This window comes from Neopelma chrysocephalum, unplaced genomic scaffold (assembly GCF_003984885.1).
Source record: "Neopelma chrysocephalum unplaced genomic scaffold, ASM398488v2 Primary Assembly neopelma1_76, whole genome shotgun sequence".
NCBI classification, from domain to species: Eukaryota; Metazoa; Chordata; class Aves; order Passeriformes; family Pipridae; genus Neopelma; species Neopelma chrysocephalum.
The window spans coordinates 14,890,428-14,913,501 of NW_020897737.1; the positions used below are offsets into that span (position 1 = coordinate 14,890,428).

Genomic DNA, 23,074 nt, shown 5'->3' on the forward strand with positions numbered 1-23,074 from the left:
CAGAATATGTTTAAGAATATATTTGTGTTTCTGATCCTTCAGTGTGTGGAAATGTTTTTGTAGCATCCTCAGGATATTAATGCTCTTTTCTTTCTGACAAACGTGGCATTGATGGAAATATCTATGTCTCGATATGACTCATATTATAGATTTCATTTCTCTCTGTGTTTTATTGACTCCTGACATCACCTTGTTCTACTTTTTCAAAAAATGTATTTCAAAGAGCTTTCTAAGGATTTGGTAGATATTTAAGTACCGTGTAACTGATGATCAGTTGTTCTGTATTATTGCTGCACTGTTTGGGCTTGGTGAATTCACTTCCTTATTATGCTCTTGGATTTTATTAGGAAATATTATTTTTGTCATTGAGCAACTGAAAGGGAGTGTGTTCTCTCAAAGGGGTCTGTAATATCTGAGTTGTAGGACTCACCCACACTTCAGCCAACACAAGTCAGAGTTGTATTTAAATACACAAATAAGCTTTCCATTATTCTTTAAATAATGATACAGAAATATGCTTAGGATTATCAAAAGTATGATTATTTAATGCAACAGTGGATGGATGTGCTTATTTTCCTTCATCTTAAAATAGGCTGCTACATGAGGCACATATATCTGTATGTGTGAGTATTGGCTAGAGAAAAAAAAGGTGTATGTCTGTGTGGTTAACTACCTTAATTTTTATTTTCTTTAAGTTTGTTCATTATGAATTATAAGAAAAAATGCATATTTCCTCAGTCAACGTAGATTGTATCCTCTCAATCTGATTTTTTTTTTTTGAGCTCAACATTAATACCTTGTACCTTTGTGATATCCCTGAGTGGCTCAGTCCTGCCCTTCCCCCTGGAATCAAGAGTAGGGCACACAGGTCTCTGTAATCCCTTCTTTAGGGAAGAAAATATGGCAATTCTGCACACCACCATGGCTTCTACTTATAGAAAATTTCATTTTTAGTGGATTATATTGGTTTTAACCCTAAACTTTTGGAGGATAAAAGTGTGTAATGACATTTAACTATATAGACCTAAATCTAATCATTTACTTTCCTTAATGCAACTTCTGGCTGTGGTTGACCAGGCTACCATCATAAAATATCTATTACAAACTTTAACAAGTTTCTAATTATCTCACAATCCCTTAATTCTGCAGTTGGCAGAACCCTAAATGGAAATAAAACATAATTCATTACAACCGAAGCTATTAAAAATCTCAGTTTATCACATGGGGTCATGTCACGGAAGAGATTTAGTTTCAGAGATGAAATCACAGGTTAGATGACAGGTCAGTGCTACCTGTCATGCAAGGGCAGGAGGGAAGCAGGAAAACATTGCTCTGCTTTAACCACAGGGATGGCAAGATTTGTTTGTTCACCATTTAATACTCTGTAACAGCAGCTTAATAGTGAGAGCATTTAAAAACCCCAACCCACACGTGTTTCATAAACAACGGGCTTGAGTTTTGCCCATAATCAATTTTGCAATAATCTGACCATGAACCCAAATGAGAGGTATTGATCAAGCCTGTCTTAGAATGCCAGTGCTGATGAATAGGATGCAAGACATAACATGACTATTGAGCTGTTTCCCTAATGATCAATAGTCCAAGGAAATGCATATTCTTGCTTATTCAGCCCCTGCTTGCATGTTTGGTGGTTGGGTTTTTTTTCTATGTGCTAGACCAGATCCATTGGTGTGATTTTAATTTCACCGTTAAATATTGGAAATATCAAGTCCTGATTTGTTTTCCTCTTGTTTCTTAATGTAACTGATTTATTGATTATTCATTAGCATCAGCAAAAATGAGAGTCACCTTGAGGGAAAAAACCTCTGCCGTGAAAAAAGCAATATAAAAAGATACACACTTGGAGAATGATGGTTTCCATGGCTTGAGGTGGACGAGACTTTTTTGGGAAAAGAAGGTAGTATTTATGGAACAATAAGAAAAAGCAAAGAATAAAAAAAAGTGGGGAAGAGGATCAAGATGAGGAGAACATTTTCTGAAGGGAGCTACAAGGAGAATGGAGAGAGACTGTTTTCAAGAGCAGTGACAGGATAGGGGGAAATGGCTTCAAACTGACAGAGTGTGGGGTTAGATTAGATATTAGGAAGAAATTTTTCCCTGTGAGGGTGGAGAGGCCCTGGCACGGGTTGCCCAGAGAAGTTGTAAATTCCCCATCCCTGGAAGTGTCCAAGGCCAGGTTGGATGGGGCTTGGAGCAACCTGGGCCAGTGGAAGGTGTCCCTGCCCATGGCAGGGGGTGGAACTGGATGATCTTTAAGGTCCCTTCCCACCCACAGCGTTCTATACATCCATGATTTTCATTGGGATGATTTATCCATTTAAAATGGAAGACACAACTAGCCCAGGAAGCTTAAACCTCACAGCAGGGAATGGGAAACTCCCTATGACAGGAAATAGGGAAGCTTTTCAGTGGGGAAGCTTGATAAGCAAGTGGACCAACAGAGAGGATGTTTTTTTTTTCTTTTCTGCATGACTTAAACCCCAATGCAATATTTTGAAGAACAGTTTTGAGTAAATATTTCATATACCTGTCTACCTGTAGTGCAATTCTGACTACTAGGATAGAGAGATCTGTAGATGAACCAGAATCCTTTATTGCAGCTGTTACTGATCTAGATATCAGCTCTCTTTTTATATACATGTAAAATTTTAAACAAAAATAAAACAACAAGAAAAGCAGTGTTTTTACTTTTATAATGTAAAAATATCCTACCCTTTTAGAAAGAATGTTTAGGAAGGTTATTCCTTAGTTAAAGGAGGATTATATTTTCTAAGCATATCTGCTTTTGTCTGTATGCTTGATTTTCAGAGAGCACAGTGATGTCCACAGTGATCAAAGTGTGGAAAAAATAGAGCTGGGCAAAAACATCTTCTGTTTCCTGGCTGCAATTTTATGTCATGCCTCCAGGTTATTGTAAAGTAATTGGGAGTTGAAACATATTAAGACCCATTGCTGGAGCATTTCCAAGGAGTATCCCAATAGGTCAGACTCCATGTTCAATAAACGGGAAGGTGCCCATGTTTGGAGGCAGAAATACCAATTTTTATGAAGTCTCCATGTGCAAGGACAGCTGCAGACTGAAAAGGTGTGCATGTGCTTGTCTGTCTCTCAGGGGAACAGCTACATAATTGGGGTTTTGCTCCTACACTTTGTCTTTCCATGTGGCAGCAAATCTGAGGCCAAAAAGCTTTTTCAGGGTGTCCTCCAGGGGCCAAGGTAGCAAAAAAAGAAAACAAAAAAAAAAGATTTTTAAAGCAAAGCAAACCCAGTTATTTGGATGAATTTATCTTGAGGAAAAGTGGAAAGCCCCAGCCTCCAACAGCAAATACACAGAAATATTTTCATACTGGAAAGCTCCATTTTGAATAATAATTGTTAGATGAAATATTCAGCCATCTCCACTGTGTACAGCTGTGTTACAAACTCTCTGACAGAGAAGGACAGCAGCAGACCTTGGCAGTTGTCAGTCTGCTCCAGATGCATCAAGTGTGTTGTATTTGCCTCTTTGTGTCCTCTAGCAAAAGCAGTCAAACTGTGCAGAAGGTGCCTGTGTTGCCTAAGAACCTGTGAGGTGTCAGCAAAATAGAAGGGCTGATGGTAGTTCTGAGAAGTCTCAAGGGGCTCACAAAGTGCAGATTTACTGCTGTACCAACCTCTACAGCTGGAACTTCAGGATCTCTTCTGAAGATCCTACTTTATTCTAAAGAATTTGATACTGTCAGTGGACCTGAGACTGAATCTGAAGTTCATTTGAATTATAACAGGGAGAGTATTGATGTGCAGTGTTCTCTCAGATCAGTAACCAGCTCTTATGTGTTTTCATTAGATGACACTAAACATAAAAGCTTAAATCCTCCTAGAACACTGTGTGATGGATAGCTGCGTAAATCTTGCTCAAAAGCTTCCTTTCCCTCTTAGAGCTTTCCTTCACAAAGCATTCCCAAAGAAAGAGACTTTTGGAATCAGCTTTGTGTTGACCTTGGAACCGCCGACAACAGCCAAGGTCCTGCAGGACCAAAGGGTGCAGCAAAGAATATTTTTGTAATAACAGCCATAAAATCAAGAGACAGTAGTGGAGAAAAGTGCCACAGATTGTGCTTCTGCTCCCACTGAGCAAGTGCAAGGCAGGTGGGAGTCCAGTGCTTGGTTCATTCCTTCTTCACACACAGAATAGTGAAGCTGGGCTAGAAAGGAAGGTAAAATAATTGCTGGTTCTGCTTTGCCTGGGTAAAAAACAGAGAGCAGAGTCCATCCATGTCTTAATTAGTCCCGGAGAGAGCAAAGGATGGGTGTGGTTGTAGGGGAAGGAGGGGAGAAAGGGGTTGCTAAAATTGAAGGTCAGTGTCCAGGGATCAGCAGAGAGAAAAGAGCAGAGCGGAGAAGAGCTGTAAACAAAGAGAAAGGCTGAAGAATTAACATGGGTCTGTCACTACACACTGTACTTCTGTTATGAATCCCTCCTATCCTGATGCTGATAACTGCAAGGGATTTGGAGATTTCTGTGTGTCTGAATAGCTCAGTGCCAAGAGCAGGATCATGAATAGGTTCGTGCCCTGACCTCTCCGAATTCCCATTTTCCCCTCTAATGACATACCATGCAAGAATCTGATTTATACATGGAGTGTGACTGCTTAAAAAAAAAACACAGAAAAGGAGAGAGACAGATAATATGGACTGTGCACAATGGCATATTTAATGCTGCACTGAAGGAATAGCAGCTCTGAGGGAAGGTGGGTGAGCATGGATGGAACAGAGTTCCCTGAAGGGCTGTGACTGACGTGCTGGTGACAGCAGATGAGCCTTCCAGCCACAGTGCTTCCCATCAACCAGGAATTAGTCACACTGGACCACGGCTTGAGAAGTGTCACTGATGTACAGTGACCTACATTTGATGTAATGAATTGCATTATTTATTTACACACAAGTTCCTCAAGTCTCGTCTTTAAAAGGCTCAGGGGCTCTTGGATCTCTTTGTGCACAAAAGGGCTTTTCTGAACTGCTGCAGTTGCCAGTCAAGCAGTCAGTGTTTGCCAGTAGTTATCACGTGGTGACATCTGAAATACAGCACTGCAGTTTGTGCTGGGGTTTGGAGATTACAGCAGAGGTTCAGCTCACACAGAGCAATCACTGTTTTTTTCAGCCAAGAGGTTTGTACTTACAGGAAGGGAAAAAAAAAATCTCTTTATGCAGAGTGGTCCTGTGTGCAGAGTCCTGTGATCAGAATGAGATTGCTGTTGATGATCACAAGGATGAAGCCCAGCCCTTTGATTGCAAGTGTGTCTAGTCATGAGCTATGATCTTTCTTGCTTCAGTTTGACATCAATGCTTAACCAGAGTTGCCAAAAAACAGGCATTCAGCCTACATTTCACCCTGTGCCACTGAATGCTCTAGATGCAAGATTTCTCCTGCTTCTAGGTGGAGTATGATGAAGAGGACAATTTTTTATGCTTAGGTATTTGAACATAAATAAAATAAAAAAAATTCTGGATGTAAACTACCTTCTACCAGAAATTTGTCAGTGAGGTTTAATTCTGCTGTTCAAAGTTGTGACAGGACAGAATGTTTTGGTAAAAAGTACAGCAATCCAACCCCTCCATCTGCTGAACTTCCTTGACTCCCTGGAAAGCTGCTGTGAGTAGCATTCAGCCATGCTCAGGTCAGGCTGCAGGTTTGCTGTTACAGTAATGTGTTTTCCAGGCTTCTTGAAGACTTGTGAAGTGCACTTGCCCATCTCCAAAGACAATATATTGCTTCCTCACTTTCCCTTTCAGCAAGGTTATTTTCCTAAGGGACCCAGGAAGAAGTTATTTCCTACATTATTTAACAAAAGGCTGGTTTTCCACATTTTTCCTGAGAGCTCTGCTCTTTTAAGAGGGCAGTGTCTCTTATGGTACTGGAAAGTGGAAATGGTAAAATCTTAGCACTTCTGCTTGTGCAAATATTTTTCATACTCTGTCTCATTGTAAACTAAAAATGTACCTGAGCAAGGAGATGTATTTAAAACATTGAAGGAAGTTGTAGTGAGGTGGGGGTCGGTCTCTTCACCCAGTGATAGGACAAGAGGAAATGGCCTCAAGTTGTGCCAGGGGAGGTTTAGATTGGATATTAGGAAAAATTTCCTCACTGAAAGGGTGGCCAGAACAGGCTCCCCAGGGAAATGGTGAAATCACCAGCCCTGGAAGTGCTAAAAACACCTGTGGATGTGGCACTTTGGCACACGGTTTGGTGGTGGATGTGGCAGTGCTGGGTTAATGGTTGGACTCGATGATCTTAGAGCTCTTTTCCAATATAAATGATTCTATGACTCTGTGACCATTCCTCTGGCTACTCTGTGCTTGCTTCCTACTCCTCTACATGGGAGTATTTTGATCAGGTGGATAATTTAAAAATTACACCTGTGGTATCCTTAGCACTGGATACAAGGATTTCAGCAGCTTTGTGGGATGTGGGTGTTTGGAGTGACTCAAAGGGATGAAGGTGGAAAGCATCTGATCCACATGCCAAAGAATCACATTTTGGTATCACAGAGGAAAGTGAGCGATGTCATCCTGGTGTAGGAGTGGTTTCTGATCCTTTAACCAGGACGGGGAAGCTTGTGGGATGGAGGTGTTAATATCAAGGAGACTTATTTTCCTGTGGAGGGAACTTGCAGATTTTCCTCAGTGTGTCTGGGTGTTCTGGCTGTTCTGAGAGCATGGAACGGTGGTGGCTGTTTGTGAGAGATGGAGGAGAAAAGTATCTTTGGGTGGGGTGTCTTGGTGCTTAAAGTGCAGAAAGCCAAAATTTGCTCTGTCTCACTATATCCAGAACTTTTAATTGCTGATGGGATTCACAAATAGTAGTAGTGGCTTTGGCATTTCAGTAATGAAGCATGTCTAAGAAACAACTGTATCATAATTTTTTCCCTCCTTCTATTGCTCCTCAGTTTTGGACAACCCTCCATTTCCATCACTGGAAGGGATTCTTTTCCTCTACTCACTTCAAAACCAACCAAAAAACCCAAAACCAAACCCAACAACCCCCTAGTGCTCTTTCTCTATTTTTTATCTCAACTCTTCAATTTATTTTTCTGTCTACTTAAATTAAAGCATGTGAAAAACTTGATTGGATTCAGGCCCTCTTTAGAATTGCTTTTGCCTTGTGAATTAAAGAGCGAGAGAGAGAGAGAGAAGGAGATTGCAACTCTATATTCTATGTTAAGGCTTCAATTTAATTATTTTTTTTATAAAATATGCCTTGCTCTCCCTTTCCCTCTCTGTATCCATCAGTGTGTGTATACAGATACATATACATATATATGGGCACTTATCACATCTCTCTCTGGGCCTGAGGGTCTGTTGGACCATGCATAACATTATCCAATCTGATGCCCAAACTGTTCTGTTTTACCACCTTGTTATTGATGTTGCCAGTCATGAAGAGGTTTCTTTCAGCATGGTTGAATCCAGTGACACAGTTAGTCTTTCACTGGAAATATCTGTGTCACATTATTTTCTCCCCAGATGTACTTGAAATTTCTTTCATTTTCCTGGCTGAATCCCATTTTATCATCTGGCCAGCTTTTTCTAGCCCCCACGGTTCCTGTAATATTAATTCTCTCTGGGGTTTTGCAAAACCTTCAAATAAATATGGCCTGCATTTTAATTAACTGGATGTTTACCAGATCTTTATTAAAGGTGAAATTAGAGCAGGCTGACTGCTAACCCTCACAGGTGCTCACTCAACATTTTTCCATTTTGTCTTCCCTCTTTGTTTATGATTCTTCAGGCAGTTTTTGGTTTGTCTACTTTTTCTTAAATATTTGAAGCAGTATTTTTATTGCTTTGGTTTGATTGTAGGATTTTTTGGGGGGAGGGTGATTTTGTAGGCAGCAAGGCTCATGTTTGGCATCAAAATTCTAGGAGCAGCAACACACTTTGATGAATCAGTGTGCTGGTTTTAGGTCTGATTTTGTTATTTATTTTAATTTTTTTTTGCTTTGTGAAATAAATAATGACTGCAGCATTGTTTTCTTCCTTATAAATCTGCTCTACCAGTAGCTTGTGATCTTGTCACCTTCCTGAAGGCAGTGGATAAGCAGGTGACCACATTAAGCCACTGTATGCTTGAGGTTTCCCATCAAAACTCTGTCTAACCTGAGCAAACAGCCAATGAGCTCTGACAGTTTTGATATGAGGGGACAAAATTGATGCATGAGATCCATTTTAATGAGTTTGTGCCTTGCTACTGGGAATTCTTTATACCATACAGCTTCTGCCTGTGTACGTGGTGCAGCTGCACTCTGAGAGGACTAGAATGGCAAAACTGCCCCCAGCTGTGGTTTTTTAAGGTTATTTTTAATAATCAAAGACTTTTTAACACCAAGGAGATACTTACAGGTGACATCTAGAAGAATGGTGACAACAGAGATACTTACAGGTGACATCTAGAAGAAACAGAAACATTCTAGTCTTGTGTGTTGTAATAAGTCACGGATTTCAACTAAAACAACATTGTGGAGCACGGCGCTATTAAGTTGATAAATCCACATTTTTTTTAGGGCTGTAGATGGCCATACAGGTGCTCATTTGGTTTGTCTTCCCTGTTGGGAGTCCAGTTTTTATTGAAAGGCTCATTAGAAGAATGACTCATTAGAAAGAACTGGAAATATATCTCTGGTAGAGATTGTTTCATTTGCTGTGACATCAGTGTTGTGCCTGGGTTGCTAAACTGGAAAGGTATATTTTAATTGCATGTATGTTTTCTCTTTGGAGGAAGGTTACAATGAAGGCCAGGTGACCTTTTAGTTAGAATAAAGTGAATTTTTAAAGCCTGTGATCTGGTGTGTGAGTTTGACCTGTGTAACTGCACAGGGGCAGATGCTCAGTCCTGCTGCAAAAGGTGGTGGATGCAAAGGCTAAACATTTTATGTTGTAAGCAGTTGCTGCACCCAAATGTCCAGAAAACCTAAAACCAGTGATTCTTTCATAAAAGTGAGAGTACAGAAGAAAGATAGAACTGTTGAGATGTCACCATCACCATCAAAATTGCTTTATAATTGCAATTACAGGTATTTTTCGCAGCAGAAGTAGCCTATCAGTTTGTCTGTTCACGTTTGCTTGGTTTGAAATAAATTCTGCGTGTTCTTACCATGCACTTGAGCACCGTTGGTGTTGAATGAGCTGAAGTGTTTACTGAGGGCCACGGAGCCCGACGTGATGCCAGAGCAGTGTGATCCACACAGCCCTGTCAACAAAAGCAGGTCAACAGGATTGGGCAAGAAAGAAAAAAGAAAAAATCAATAATCTTTGAATTAATCATGCAGCTGCCAGAGAGAATTATGGGCTCACGAAATGAAGGCTGTAGGTACATATCCATGGCCACTTATTCTTTCCTACCTCGTTGTGTCCTTTCCTGTGCCTGCAAGTTTCCTTTCCCCTGCTGCCGTCTGAGCGGCCCTGTGTTGGTTTGGGCGCCTTCATGGAACACTCACCAGTCATTTTGAAGCAGCTAATTCAGTTTTGATCCCAGAAATTCCCCTTCTCTCTCTCTCTCTCTCTCTCTCTCTCTCTCTCTCTCTCTCCACGCTGCCAATTCCTCACTGACTGTTATGCGCACTCAATATGAATTAATATGGGGATTTCACCTCGGCGTAAAACTTAAGATTGCACATCTTGTGCAGTGAATTGGACCGAAAGCAGCTGCTGCTTCGGTGAGCAGAGGAGTGAGTTAAAAATTCATGCTGGCTCTGCTGACATCTCAGGTGAGAGGATGCTCTTGCTGAGCCCTCGTGCAGCAGTGTGGCTGGGGAATGAGCCCTGATGTGAGGGCTAAACTCCCCCTAGCCTGGGCCAGATCTTCCTCCCCGGGGCTGACACTCACCTGTGCCTCCCAGATGTGGCCAGTGAACATCACTGCCAGGAGGGAATGTTTCCCAGCCTGCTCTGTGAGGTTGGACAGTGATCAGGTGCAGCCTTGGAGAACAATTTCCTTGTGAGGGGCAGAGGAGGGGCAGGCAGTGATCTCTTCCCTGTGGTGACCAGTGACAGGACCCAAGGGAATGGCCTGAAGTTGTGTCAGGGGAGGTTTGGGCTGGATATGAGGAAAAGGTTCTTCCCCCAGAGGGTGGTTGGGCACTGAACAGATTCCCCAGGGCAGTGGGCACAGCACCAAGGCTGACAGAGCTCCAGGAGCATTTGGATGATGCTCTCGGGCACAGGGTGTGACTCTTGGGGATGGTCCCATGCAGGGCTAAGGGTTGGACTCGATGATCCTTGTGGGTCCCTTCCAACTCAGCTTATTCTGTGGACTAAAAGGGTACCTCAAGGTGGGGTAATTTGACATTTGAGAGGACTGCGAGGAGTTGTGAGTTAAGAGGTGCATCCCATGTGTGTTTTTGTGGTTTCAGCTCTATGTTTTGGTTTCATTCTCTCCTTCTGCTCAGAAGGATTTATTCTTCCCTGTGGTGGCCTGGAGGGATTATCCTGTACAGCTTCCCCATGCAAAACTTTACTGCTGCTCTGCTTCTGGGTTGGTAGCAAGAAAGGACAGTAAAATTAACACCTTGGCATCCTTATATCTTTATCTCCCCTGAAGATGGTGCAGAGGTCCCTCCTCTGCCCAAGCTTCACTCTCCAGCTGCAGAACTTGGTTGTGCACCAGGGCAAGGATGTCTCCTTGGCTCCCTGCCCGGGGATCAAGTCTGGCTCTCTTCCAGCTGGGGGACAGCCCAGTGCTGGCTGCTCACTTTCACTGCAAATTCAAATTCATTTTTCTCTTTTCATCCGTGGTTTTCTTTGCAAATGGATAGTGATATTCATAAAATCCCCAGGAACAATTGCCCTGCTACTTGTGGAAGGTCAGGGCAGGCTCTGTTCACGGATTATGTATTCCAGCAGGAAAAACAGAGCTGACATACACCACTCCTGTTTTTCAATTGCATGCCTAGGGACTTTTTTTCCCCCTTTTTTTCCCTTCTCTTCTCCATTAAAACACAGAAACAAATTCCTGACACACTCAGAAAAAACGCTGGGGTTCAGCTGTGGAGATTAATTTAATTTTTGAACTAGCAAAGAGACAAACAGATTCTAATTTTCTAGCAGCAGAGATTTCATTTTTTTTTTACTGCCCTCAGTTTATAAAACATCTTGCCCAACTGTACCTACTGAAATACCATTGTTTAGTAAACCCACATATTATTCTTTAGAGAGATATAAACCATACAAAAGTAACATCTTTTTCTTCTGATATTTCTCTTGCAGCTGATCCTCCAGGCAATACCTGAGTGATAATCATGTAACAAATATTTCCCTCTGTTCTTTTAGACTTACATTTGTTTTGTGCTTGTAAGAGTTCTGTCTCAGTGCTGAGGACAGAGAATCCTTCCATGTGCTCCTTTTTCCCTTCCAATTTAAAGCTGTTTTTCACAGAAAACTGATGAGAAATACGTTTGTTTAAAAACTAGGAGGTTTATCTGCGACAAAAAATAAAATAATGGTGCCAACTGAAATGCTAAAAATCACTATGTAGAAATACACAACTATGTTGTAGTAACCCTGATCCCTTAAATGTACAAAACAGTATAAAGATTTAAAGCTATTAATAAAATTATATAGATATATTCTATACAAAGAAATAGACATTGTAGTCAGTGTGTTCTGAAAGCAAAACATTTCTGTAGAATAAATTGTTAATGTATAATTTCACAAGAGTGCAGGAGTTTCAACAAGCATAAAAATCTTTACATTTATGTGCAGCAGAATTGAAAATATTTCCATTTGCAATGTATTTATCTGAAATACTTTGCAATGAATCCCTAACTATAATAAAATATGGAAGTAGCTGCCGATGTGAGGGGAGAGGTTAGGAAAACAAAACAGGGGAACAAAAGAAAGCAGGAAAATAATAAATGCTAATATTGTATTGTATTTAAATGGGGAAGTCTTAAGGAAGAATCCAGAGAAATAATGTGATTGATCATCTGCATAATTTTTAATCTGCTTAAATTTTATTTTTTTTTTGAGTTTGTAAGTGTACTGGATATCATGATTTTTTTGTTTTGTTTTTCTGAAAACAAGCCATTAATTCAGTTAGAGCAAGGGAAGCAAAACTGATCTGCTTTTCAAAGTGGACATTTATGACTTGCTGAAAAGCAATTTCGGGGCTGGGAAGCAAAAGTGCCTCCATAAATAAGCAGTGATAGGATAATGTGTGCTGTGTCACAGCATCCATTCAGCACTTCCATGGAAGGAGTGAGGAAAAGAGGACCCCTCTAAATGTCAGTGGCCCAATGAGACTTTGTGAGATGCCCTGTGCATTTTCAAAAGGGATTTAAGAAAAAGAAGTTATTCACTGGATTTTTGCTTTCCTTTTCTTTCATGCTTTTTCTCCTTTCTTGCACGAGCTCTGTTTATTATTAGGAATTCTTTGCATCCTTCTCAATGGTTATTCATAGCACTTTCTAGAGCTGACTTGTTTTTTTTTTTTAAGTGCTAAAGAAATTAAGTATCATGAACTCTGTTTAAAATCAAGGAAACCTTTATTTCTGCTCATTTTCAGATCTCTCTTTATGCCAAACCCAAACCCTCTTTTGGTTAATTAGAATTATCACTCATTTTATAGAGGGGGAAACTGAAAAGCAAAGAAGCTTCAAGACTTGCTCTGTTTCTCATTGAGTCTCCTGCAAACAGGGAGGATCTCCTAAAACACAGTCCTTTACTTGGATTCATGCTTTGTGTGTGTTTGTTCCCAAGTATTAAAATATGAAATGGCAGAGATTAAGTGTGAAGGAAGTTTGGAACCCTTGATAATTTGGTGGGAATGTTTTATATATTACATATTATATAATATTATTAGCATTCATATATTATTTATAATAAACCCATGTACTGCTGCTTCAGATTTCTGTTTATGCAGCTTTTATTGCCTTGGTCTGGAGTTCCCTGTGTGAGGATGTAAAAGGTGAAGCTCAGTGGGAGAGGTGGGTTTAGTAAAACCCGACTTATATCCACAGTTAGCTGAGAGAAGATGAAGTGTTTTGCCTTTGCTGTGTTGCTTTCATTCAGATCTATTTTCTTACTACATCTGATAGTGATAATAAATTGTTGGAAGGAAACCACAGGAGCAGAGGACCATAATTACGAATGCCCTAAATTTTCCAATTCCCTCTGCCCGAACCTTCGTGTTGTTTAAATTAATGAAAATTAATTGCATTTGGAATCAAAAATCTCTTCCTCCTTACTGTCTTGAAGAAGAGAATTTTTTTGTCTCTCTAATGGTTGATATCCCTTGCTGTCAAATACTTTGTTAGGAAAAATGTGTACATATTTTTGGCTAAAAATTATGCCTTTCTATTGAAAAAGTCATATTTCAGCCAAAACAAACAAATAAATAAAAGCTTGCAAGGGATGCCAAAAAAGCCAGAATATTTTCAAAATTAAGTATTTTCCTCTTTTTATTTATAAGTGAAAACTGTTTGAAAAATACCCATGTAATTCTCTAGGAAAAAAATATTTCTTAGGATAAAGATTTTTTTGCTTGATTTTTAATTGATTGCTTGGTTCTTTTGCCAAAATTAGCAGTGGTTTTATATATACTTATTTTTCACTTTCCTTCATGAATTCCTGTTTTGGGAAAAGGAATAGTATAGTCTTTTGAGGTAATTAACACATGGACACTGGCAAACACCTCTATCACACCCAGATAAGATACTTTCTAGGGAACAAAATTGCCAGAGTTCAGAAAAATTTTGTGTGTAGCCTTTTAATGACACCATTTATCTGAGATGCTTTTCTTAAATAAAATCAGTGCTAATTTTGCATTTCCCTCATGGGAACCTGTTAAGCTGAGTACATGAGGCATTTTTAACCTCAGACTCATTGCAGGGGCAAGTCAGCACTGGATTCAATCCAATGAGGAACTTTGGAATACACGATCCTGTGTCTGGGTGACTTGGTTACTGGATTTTTAAGGACTTTCTGATGCACTGTGTCACTGGAGATTCTCATCTGGAGCATATTTTAATCCCTTCCCTCTCTAATACTTCCCACAGTATCTCTTTGCCTACTTGATAGTTGTTATGGAGCAGCATTTAATGCTTGTGTTCAGAATTCTTCCCTTCTGGAGTTCGTAGATGCCTATAAAGCAATAATCTGGGTGGAAACTTGGCTCCAGATTATTTTAATTTGAACAACAAACTGTCTGTTAGGCCACTGAAGATCTACTGGCTTTCAAGTCAACATGGATGGCAACTTCTAAGCAGTCTAGGCTGGCTGTGTGAGTGTATTCCACAGGAATGGAGTGGAGCAGGAAACTGGAAGGGCAGAGGAAGAAAAAGAGGTTTAGCTTTATTATTGTTTGGGAAGTGGCTTTTCAAAACAAGGAATAGAACAAGCAAGTTCAGAATGGAAAATGTGTGGGCCAAAATAAAGTGACTTTGTGCTTCCCACGCTGTAGTAGGTGTCTCATTGGTTTTCCCCAGAAAACCTTGGGGAGACACTGAGGAGAAAGCAATTAGGCCAGGTCTGAGCATAACCAGCTGTCTCTGACACAGTCCAAATGTGCCCATCTGCTCTCAAAAGGAGAGGGAATGTTTCTCTCCACTTCCAAAACACCCGGGAAGAGGTCAAGCCAAAAGTGCTGCAGGCTCAGAGGAGCAGGCGATTCAAATAGAGTTGTTTTCCAGGTAAAACCTTTTTGCCGAGAGCTTTAATATTTAACAGTTCGCATTCTCAAAAAAAAAATTCCCCATTTCCTTTTTGTCTCCTCTCCCACAGTGTAATTCACCTCTTATGTTAGCCTAAAAGTCTGAATTTAAACTAAATTAGTTGTAAAATCACGCCCTAAGTAAGGAAATTTTAGAAATGGCATAATGACTGCAAATGAGAAAAGAGAAGCTGTGAAGGGGAAGGGGGTGGGAAGAGGAAGCTGCACATGTGTTCTGTTGCATTCCATAACTGAAAGCTAGAGGGGGAAGTTGGAATATAAAACACCATATTATTATTATTACCCAAATTATCTCCCCCTTTGGATGTGTGTTGTGGCTGGGAGGAAGAGCAAGGAGCAATGCTGGGTAGGGGCTGAGGAGAACTTTCTGTGAATTATTTCCCTGACTGAGCTCTGGTAGCCCTGTGCTGTTGCCTGATGGCATCAGTTTGTGCTTCCTAAGTTTAAATATTTGGGAAACCTCTGACTGCCACACCTGTGTTAGAATTACTAACCAAAGGCATGAGGAGGCCAGTCTCAGTCAGAATGGGATGAAAAAGAAGGAGCTAAAACATGAGGTTCTGTCCCATTTTTTGACAGCTTTTCACCCAAAGTGACCAGCAGGCATGTATCCTAAAATCCCCAAAATAATAAAATTTAGTTTAAAAATGCTGAAACTGGTGCATCCCCTCAAAGTGCTGCATTGCTTAAACAGCACAGACTCAAGCAACTGAGTTGTGAGTCGTGTTAAAGAACTTTTTCAAGCTGATTCAAAACTTTGCTTCTTGCTGCTCTGTTAAATCAGCATATTTCATCTGCCTCTTCTCCTGGGCAACAAGTGACAGGATGAGAGGAAATGGCCTCAAGGGATGCCCAGGGAGGTTCAGCTTGGACATCAGGAAGAATTTCTTCACTGAAATGGTGGCCAACCATTGGCAGGGGCTGCCCAGGGAGGTTTGGAGTCCCCACCCCGGGAGGTGTCCAAGGAAGGACTGGACGTGGCACTCAGTGCTCTGGGCTGGGGGACAAGGTGGAGATTGGCAACAGGTTGGACTTGATGCTCTTGGAGGTCTTTTCCAACCTTAATGATTCTATTATTCTATTCTGTCATTCTAAGATCCAGGATAAATACCAGGCCACAAACTCTGATGTACTTTCCTACTCAGGGAGCTGCCTCAGATGCCTCCACTCTTTGACCTTCATGTCACGGCAGTGAGTGCGAGTCAATTTTTCTAAAAATAAGCAGAATTTGATCTGCTGTGATTGAAATGGCTGTAAAAGTTAGCACATTTAAGGTAAAAAAGTAGTCATTCCCTTTCCCTGCCACCCCTGGACACAAGTGGAGATAACTCCTTGGGTCTATAAAATGTTGAATTTACAAAAACGTGAAAATGTTGTTTTGATAGATCCCAAGCATCTTTCAGTGGCTCAAAGGATACTAAAATGCCACAGCGAAGCAAATCAGCATTCTCATTCTTTATTCCTGTCTTTGAGGATACACTTTGCAAACTATGGAGAAAACAGATAGTTGTGTCTAGGAGTTAGGAGAGTCAGAATATTGCTGTACTGCAGTGGCTATTAATGATATTTATCTCTCACATAAGGCTCTACCCTTTTCCTTTATAAATCTCTTCTTGTGCAGTAGTAATTCAATAAGTGCTGTCTCCATTTTGCATGAGCATAGAGAAAACATCAAATCTGCTCCAAAGCTTTACTAGGTTTAAAGTTTGGTATGTAGGCATCATCTAGGCCCCCTTTGTACAAATTTTAGGCCTTGTGGTCCAAATATTTCTCTCACTAAGTTTGTGTTTTATGTTTGATTCTGCTCTGTCTTGATTTTTGTCTCTTTTTGGATTTTACTTTCAATATGTTAAGACATGAAAATATAAGAAATCACCTGTTTTATCTTGGTATTCATTTGCACCCATCTATGTATTCTTATTTATCAATCTGCCTAAAGATTGCAAAATGCAATACAAGCAAAGTAAGGAATTGTAAAAAAGAAGCTTAACTGAGTGAAGAGGAGAAAATAGGCATATTAAGGAAGAATGGAGCTATAGTAATTTTTGCCATCTTCTTATTTGACTTGAAAAACATCAGACCTAAATCTACATTTCAGGGTTTTGTGAACACTGCAGAAAAATCCTCAGCTCTTTGAGACAAAGGGTAACTTCTGTGTTTTGTTAGCACTGTGCTCTCTAAACATGGATAACCACTTGTTTCTGTGGCTGCAGCCTAAAACCTGTTTTAGGACCCAGCAGACTGACAGAGCCAAGCTTAAAGGCATTTAAGATATTTGAAATTGGACCTTTGGAAGCTCCTCCTTACACGCTTTCATTATTTTATCTTTTTAATTACTCACATTTCCCAAAGTAAACAAGAGAAATACTATTTCAGAAGACACGAAAGAGTAATTTGAAGTCTAACAAATGTCTCTCTATATGATTTATTTATTTTAATCAGCACTGACCTTTTGAATTGATTGTCTGAGATTTACAGGAGAACCAGTGAAAGACCACAGACACCCATGATTGAAGGGGCTTAAATGACTTGCATTTCTAAAAACAAACACTTTGTGATACTAATTGAAAGAGCTGCACCAGGAACAGAAAGCTATGATTTAAAGTTTTTGCAACCTGGAAAACATTCAATGTTGATGACTTTTTCTTTGTTTTTATAAATGGTTTTACATACTTCTTGACCTTATGGGTAACATAACATCCAGTTTAGTTGAATTATTAGACAATAGATGCCCAGGCTTTTGGAAGAGCCTTATCCTGTAAATAAAGATAATAAATCAAATATTTCAATTAGCCTTCCACCTGTTAAACATCCTGTATAGAGCTACACTGGCTGCAGGTTGGAGATCTAGCAATGCAGAGATCAGAAAATGGCAATTTTTATTGCTGTAGCTGTTTGTCACTGGCCCTCAAATCCTAAATGGATGACACAGCTGCTCATTTTGGGGCACTTTTTGTGCTTACCTGCCAGTCTGAGGGAAAGCAGCATGTTCCTTCTGTGTAGAATAAGGAGCCTTTGGGGGATACTGAGTAACTGAGGTCAAAATGTGTGTGTCCCTGTAGATAGGTGTGTCTTCCTTGGAAATTCCCATAATGACAGAAGAAGCTCACTCCTGGGAAGTGAAATTCTGAAACTTGCCTTATCTCTTTAAAGTGGAAAACACTTAGGTCAGGAAGAAAATTGCCTGGTTGAGTTGGATTTTAGTCTTCATCTACCTTGTTCTAAGTTGCCTGTCTGTTTGGATGATGTTCCCTCAAAAAAGTATTCTTCTCTCTGTGGAAAGAATATTGTTTCCTTACAAAAATAAAAATCTGGAATGGGAAAGAGAGAAAGGCACATTGAGAGCAGTGGACCTCAATTTAGAGGTTGGTAGTTTATTCCTCAGGTAATACTGGCAGTTCTTGCACACGGGAAGTCATAAAAAGTCATAAATCTGTTTGTTCATAGAATGGCCTGGGTTGGAAGGGACCTTAAAGATCATCCAGTTCCAACCCCCTGCCATGGGCAGGGACACCTTTCACTAGCCCAGGTTGCTCCAAGCCCTGTCCAACCTGGCCTTGGACACTTCCAGGGATGGGGCAGCCAGAGCTTCTCTGGGCAACCTGTGCCAGGGCCTCAGCACCCTCACAGGGAAGAATTTAATTCTAATATCCAATGTCAATCTACTCTGTAGGTTTTGTATTACCATTGCTTTGTAAAGCTTGTAGGGAAACTGCTGATGTCAGTTAGGGAACCTGACATTTTTATCTGTAGTGTTCCCAATATAATAGATTTACTTCTCTTGATTTCACACCAAATTTCTGAAAATATTGTGACTAGACAGGAACATAAAAAGCACTATAATATGATACCTGTTGACAGAACTGATTAAGACTAAAAACTGAGTAAAGTAGGTACCCCAGTACATGTCAGAGGTCACTGAAAAAGTGTATTCAAGGCTGCTGATGTAAAACAGCTCAATATTCTGTTCTCTACGGATGTTTTTAAAAGCAAGTCACTCTGTAATGGAATTCTCTTTTCATCAAACTGTCACCACTGACTGTTCTATTATGTGTTCAATTATTATATATTTTAAAAAATATGACTTGTTCTGAAGGATGATGGTTAAAAAAAATGAAACCATGAAAGTTTGGGAAAATCTTGTAGCTGTTACCCAGTATGCCACCTGGCTCCCCTATTGTGAAGCAAGGCAGTTATTGCAGAGTTCCTATTTTATGCAAAGGCATAACTCTTTTATTTTGCCTTAAAGGATGGATAATTTCCATTTTAAAAGGAAAACATTCACCTGACCTCCGTAGTAGTTGTTTTGTGGTGGAAAAGACTGAATCACCCAGATTTAGAGCTGCTGGTACTGCTTCCCCTTCCACAGATGTGTGGATTCCTCCCTCTTTACAGCGTGTGCTGCATTTCAGTTAGTGCATGACCAGACATCACATTCACACTGATAGGAAAATTCACATTGGTTACGTACAAGAGGAAAGAGGAGGACAGAAAAGAGCAAGAGAATGATGTATAATGAGGATTTCAGCGAAGTGCCTGCCTGGTCTGGATGCAATGCCATGCTAATATATAACCTTAGTGATGATCCCCATGTAGCCCCTTTTTTTTTTTTCCTGGAAATGTCAACCGTTTCTTCCCGTGTAAAAGCCACGATGCTTATTTTTGTTTTGCCCAGTTTCACCTAAAAAGATGCACCATGAAACCTCCTCAGGAGCTTAACATTCGTGTTAAAACCATGGTTATTAATCAGAGTGAAAATGAACATTTTGCGAAGCTTCTCAATGTTGTGCAAGGAAAATAATTCCAGTGGTATTTTCTCCCTCTAGGAAGCGTGGGGACGTGTTTTATTATTCACCACAGTATTCTGATGAGACAAGCCAGTCTCTGGGCTTCTGCAAGCGAGGCAACTGCCTGGGGCAGAAGCTGCCAGAAGGGCCTGAGCGTCCTTGGCCTCACTCTCTGTTTTCCCACAGCACAGGGGAGCCCTGGGGAGGATTTAGCAACAGTTTGCATTCCACCATCACGTGTGGCACTGGGAATCTGCAGTGCACACCTCTGCTTTTTTTAAAATTTAATTATTTATTTGTTTGTTTGCTGCTGTGGAAAGTAATAATCACTCGAGGTGTTGCTGTGTGATGGGTTGGTCCGGATCAGGACCATCAAAGAAATTTCTCTGCGCTCCACCAAGGTCTCAGGTGCATCAGGTGTGTTGTCCTCCGCTGTTCCTCTGGGATTTCTCCTGTAGTTTTTTGTCTAAGGAGTGAACACAACATGCTGATGCATCTCTCAGCCCTTCAGGAAGGGAGTTTTGCATCACCCTCTGCTGAGCAGACCTTGAGAAAAATTACCTTAGTAAAGATTGAGCACTGTGGGACTGTGACCTGTGTGTGTGTGTTTGTACAGAGACAGGTGAAGGGAAGGCAGAGGAGAGAAAGATGAATGGGAGAGTGTTCCTATTAATTTCTCCTTGTTGAAAAACCTCTACTTGGAGAGATGCTTCAGCAAGAGGTGACAGCACCAGAATATGAATGGGGACAGTGTGGTCTTTATGTTGCCCTTTGTAAATGGATTATTGCCTTCTGGCTGTGGTTTACTGTCACTGGCGTGTTCTGCTTGTGAGCAGAAGGTTGTGCCTTCCAAGCAGTTGTCTAAAAATGGAAAATCTCTTTCCCATATTTAAAAAAAACGAGATACTCTGGCTGATTTTGTGCAAACAAAACAAACACAGAGGTAGATGGTGGCTTCATGTAACGTGGTTATCTTTGAATTTTGCTTTTAAAAAAGAAAAGCAGAATTTGGAACATATTTCAGTGTGGAGGTCAGAGAAATGTGTGTCTTGTCTAATGATAAGCAAAGGACATCTGGTTATACCATCCATCAGTCTATTGCCTAAAGCAAGAGATATTCAAGTTTGACATGTCTGTTTTGGGAGGGGGAGGGAGGAGAGGAGGAATAGCAGCCTGTTTTATCAAAATGCAGGAGCTGAAGTTGTTGGTTTCCTTTGTTTTGGTTTGTGGTTGCTTCCCCCCCACCACCAGAATTACTTTTAATTGTATGTACTGTGTTCACTCCTTGCAAGTGCTACCCAAAACTCTAATCACCTAATTCTCCCCAAAAGATTAAAATATGAATTATCCAGAATATAAATTTAAAATAATTTGAACATTAAGAATATTTGAACGCTAGTTTGTTGTTTTATTATTCTAGCTTTAGATTGCAAAGGATTCTAGAAGTGATAAGTTCCTTCTCATTAGTATTCAAAAAATATCCTAAAAGATAAAAGCCCTTCACACTTAAAGATATTGACTGTTCTTCCCTGGATTTGAACATGGGTCAGAATGTTAGTCCAGCTTGCTTCTGATTATAGTTACTACTATATTATTGATTAATTCACAATATTTGTATTGTGTTGTTAATCTCAATAAAAATAAGAATCATTTGGAATTAAAAAATAGTTCATAGCTCCTAATCAGTATTTTGCGCTACTAAAATATGTTATTTTCTATCTTTCTGATAGTTGCCATGCAATCAGTTCATACAGATTTCTAAATTTTTAAAATGGAAAAATGGAAAAAAAGTAGTCTTTTTCTTCTTTAATTTTTCTTTTTCATTTTTCTTTTTCCTTCAGAAAATATTCAGGAATGTGCTACACTGTGACATTTGTTTCAGATCGTTACTTACATCCCTTTTAAAGTAGTCTTTTGACACCAGGAAAGTTCCTTGTTGCCTGGGTTTTGTTTTCTTTTCTTTTCTCTTCAGATGAAGAATTCCTTTAGAACAGGCTTCTTGGTTTTATACCTAAATCTCCTTGAACGCTCCTGATTCATTTTATGGATTTGCTTATTGTAGCCTGCTTTGTGTTCCTCATTTGAAAGGAATCTTTTAGAAACCTTAGTCCAGGCTGGATGGGGCTCTGAGCAACCTGGGCTAGTGGAAGGTGTCCCTGGCCATGGCAGAGGGCTGGAACTGGGTGATCTTTAAGGTCCCTTCCAACCCAAACCATCTCATGATTCTATGACTTTATGATTTAGCTCCTCTGTGGTGCCACTGAAAATCTGTTGTGTTCATTCCGTGGAAGGTTTGGTCAGAAATGGATGAAATTGGTTTTTAGAGAGATTTTATAATCAAATTGCTAGTATCAAATTTTTTGCTGTAAAAGCATTCTCTGAACATAAGTGAAAACCTTCCTCTGAAGCTCAAACCTTCAGCACCAAAACATGTCTAGTTCAAGACAGATGCAGTTTTGAAAATCTTATTGTTTAAAGATAACTTATTTTTTTTACAGCTCCAATTTGTTTTCTGTCTGTGTATTGGTAGAAAGGGCAAATATAAGTTTGTACTTGAGCATTTAATAGAACTGGCTGTGGCAATGACTGATTTGGTTCTTTAGTAATAGGTGAAACAAGTCTGTAACTGGGCTTTTATTGCAGCTGTGTGAATAATCAAATTTTTGTTCAGTTTGCTTACAAAGCCAAATAAACACATCAGTTTTTAAGGTTGGTTTGTTTCTTTTTTTTTTTTTTTTACAATAAGAATTGAAATTTGCCTTTTCCAATTTTTCCCCTGGCTGAGATGTACAAAAGATATCAGGCTTCCTGTGAGCCTCACAAAATATTTATCACACTGAAGGAAAACCTTTGTCTGCCCTATCAGCATATATTCAGCTAAAGCAATAAACTGCAAAGGATTAGATTTGAACACAACTGATTGATTTTGGTATCTAACACTGAATGTCTTACTGCATATTATGCTCTTCAAAACTGCACTTCTTTTGCCTCAGACCCATTTTGAAACCTATTTTGAGCCATAAATCTCCTCTAGTTTCTCTGGCTCCTTAGGCAGATGTCCGTCTGTCTTTTTTTCCCCCTGTTTTTTATAGCACTGATGAAACCATTCCCACTTTTCCATTTGTATTGTAGTGAGCCCCTCTTACTGCCTGCTGTGGGAACAGTTTCATAATCATAAATATTGTGGTCTCCTGTTCTGCAGATGTAAAAAATTATAATAAGCAAAGACCAGAACTAGTCTGTTTTGTTTCTGTTCATCACTTGCTACTGAGACAGGGATTTATAAAATCCCCCCAAAAGATAAGTAACTTAATTTTGTGGCCTTTCAGAGATTAATCGCTGCAGTTTAAATGCAAATGTTATTATTTCTTTTATATTTAAATGAAAATTAACATTTCAATAACAGGTGCTACTGGGGAAGCTGAGACTTCCTTTTTTTTTCCCCTCCAGTGTCTAAAGTTAGAGAACTAAAATATTGTAGAAAATAGATATTGCAAGCATCCCAAAACATTCCTGCTCTGTGTAGGAAATGAAGTCATAGGCTTTGTGACCCATATCTTGT

General features: G+C 39.8%; 1 protein-coding gene across 3 annotated transcripts in view; it reads left to right on the forward strand.

The window, feature by feature from the left end:
* The window catches only part of DSCAM (DS cell adhesion molecule), a 442,671-nt gene that overhangs the window by 69,373 nt on the left and 350,224 nt on the right, over nucleotides 1-23,074 (forward strand). The window lies entirely within an intron of this gene.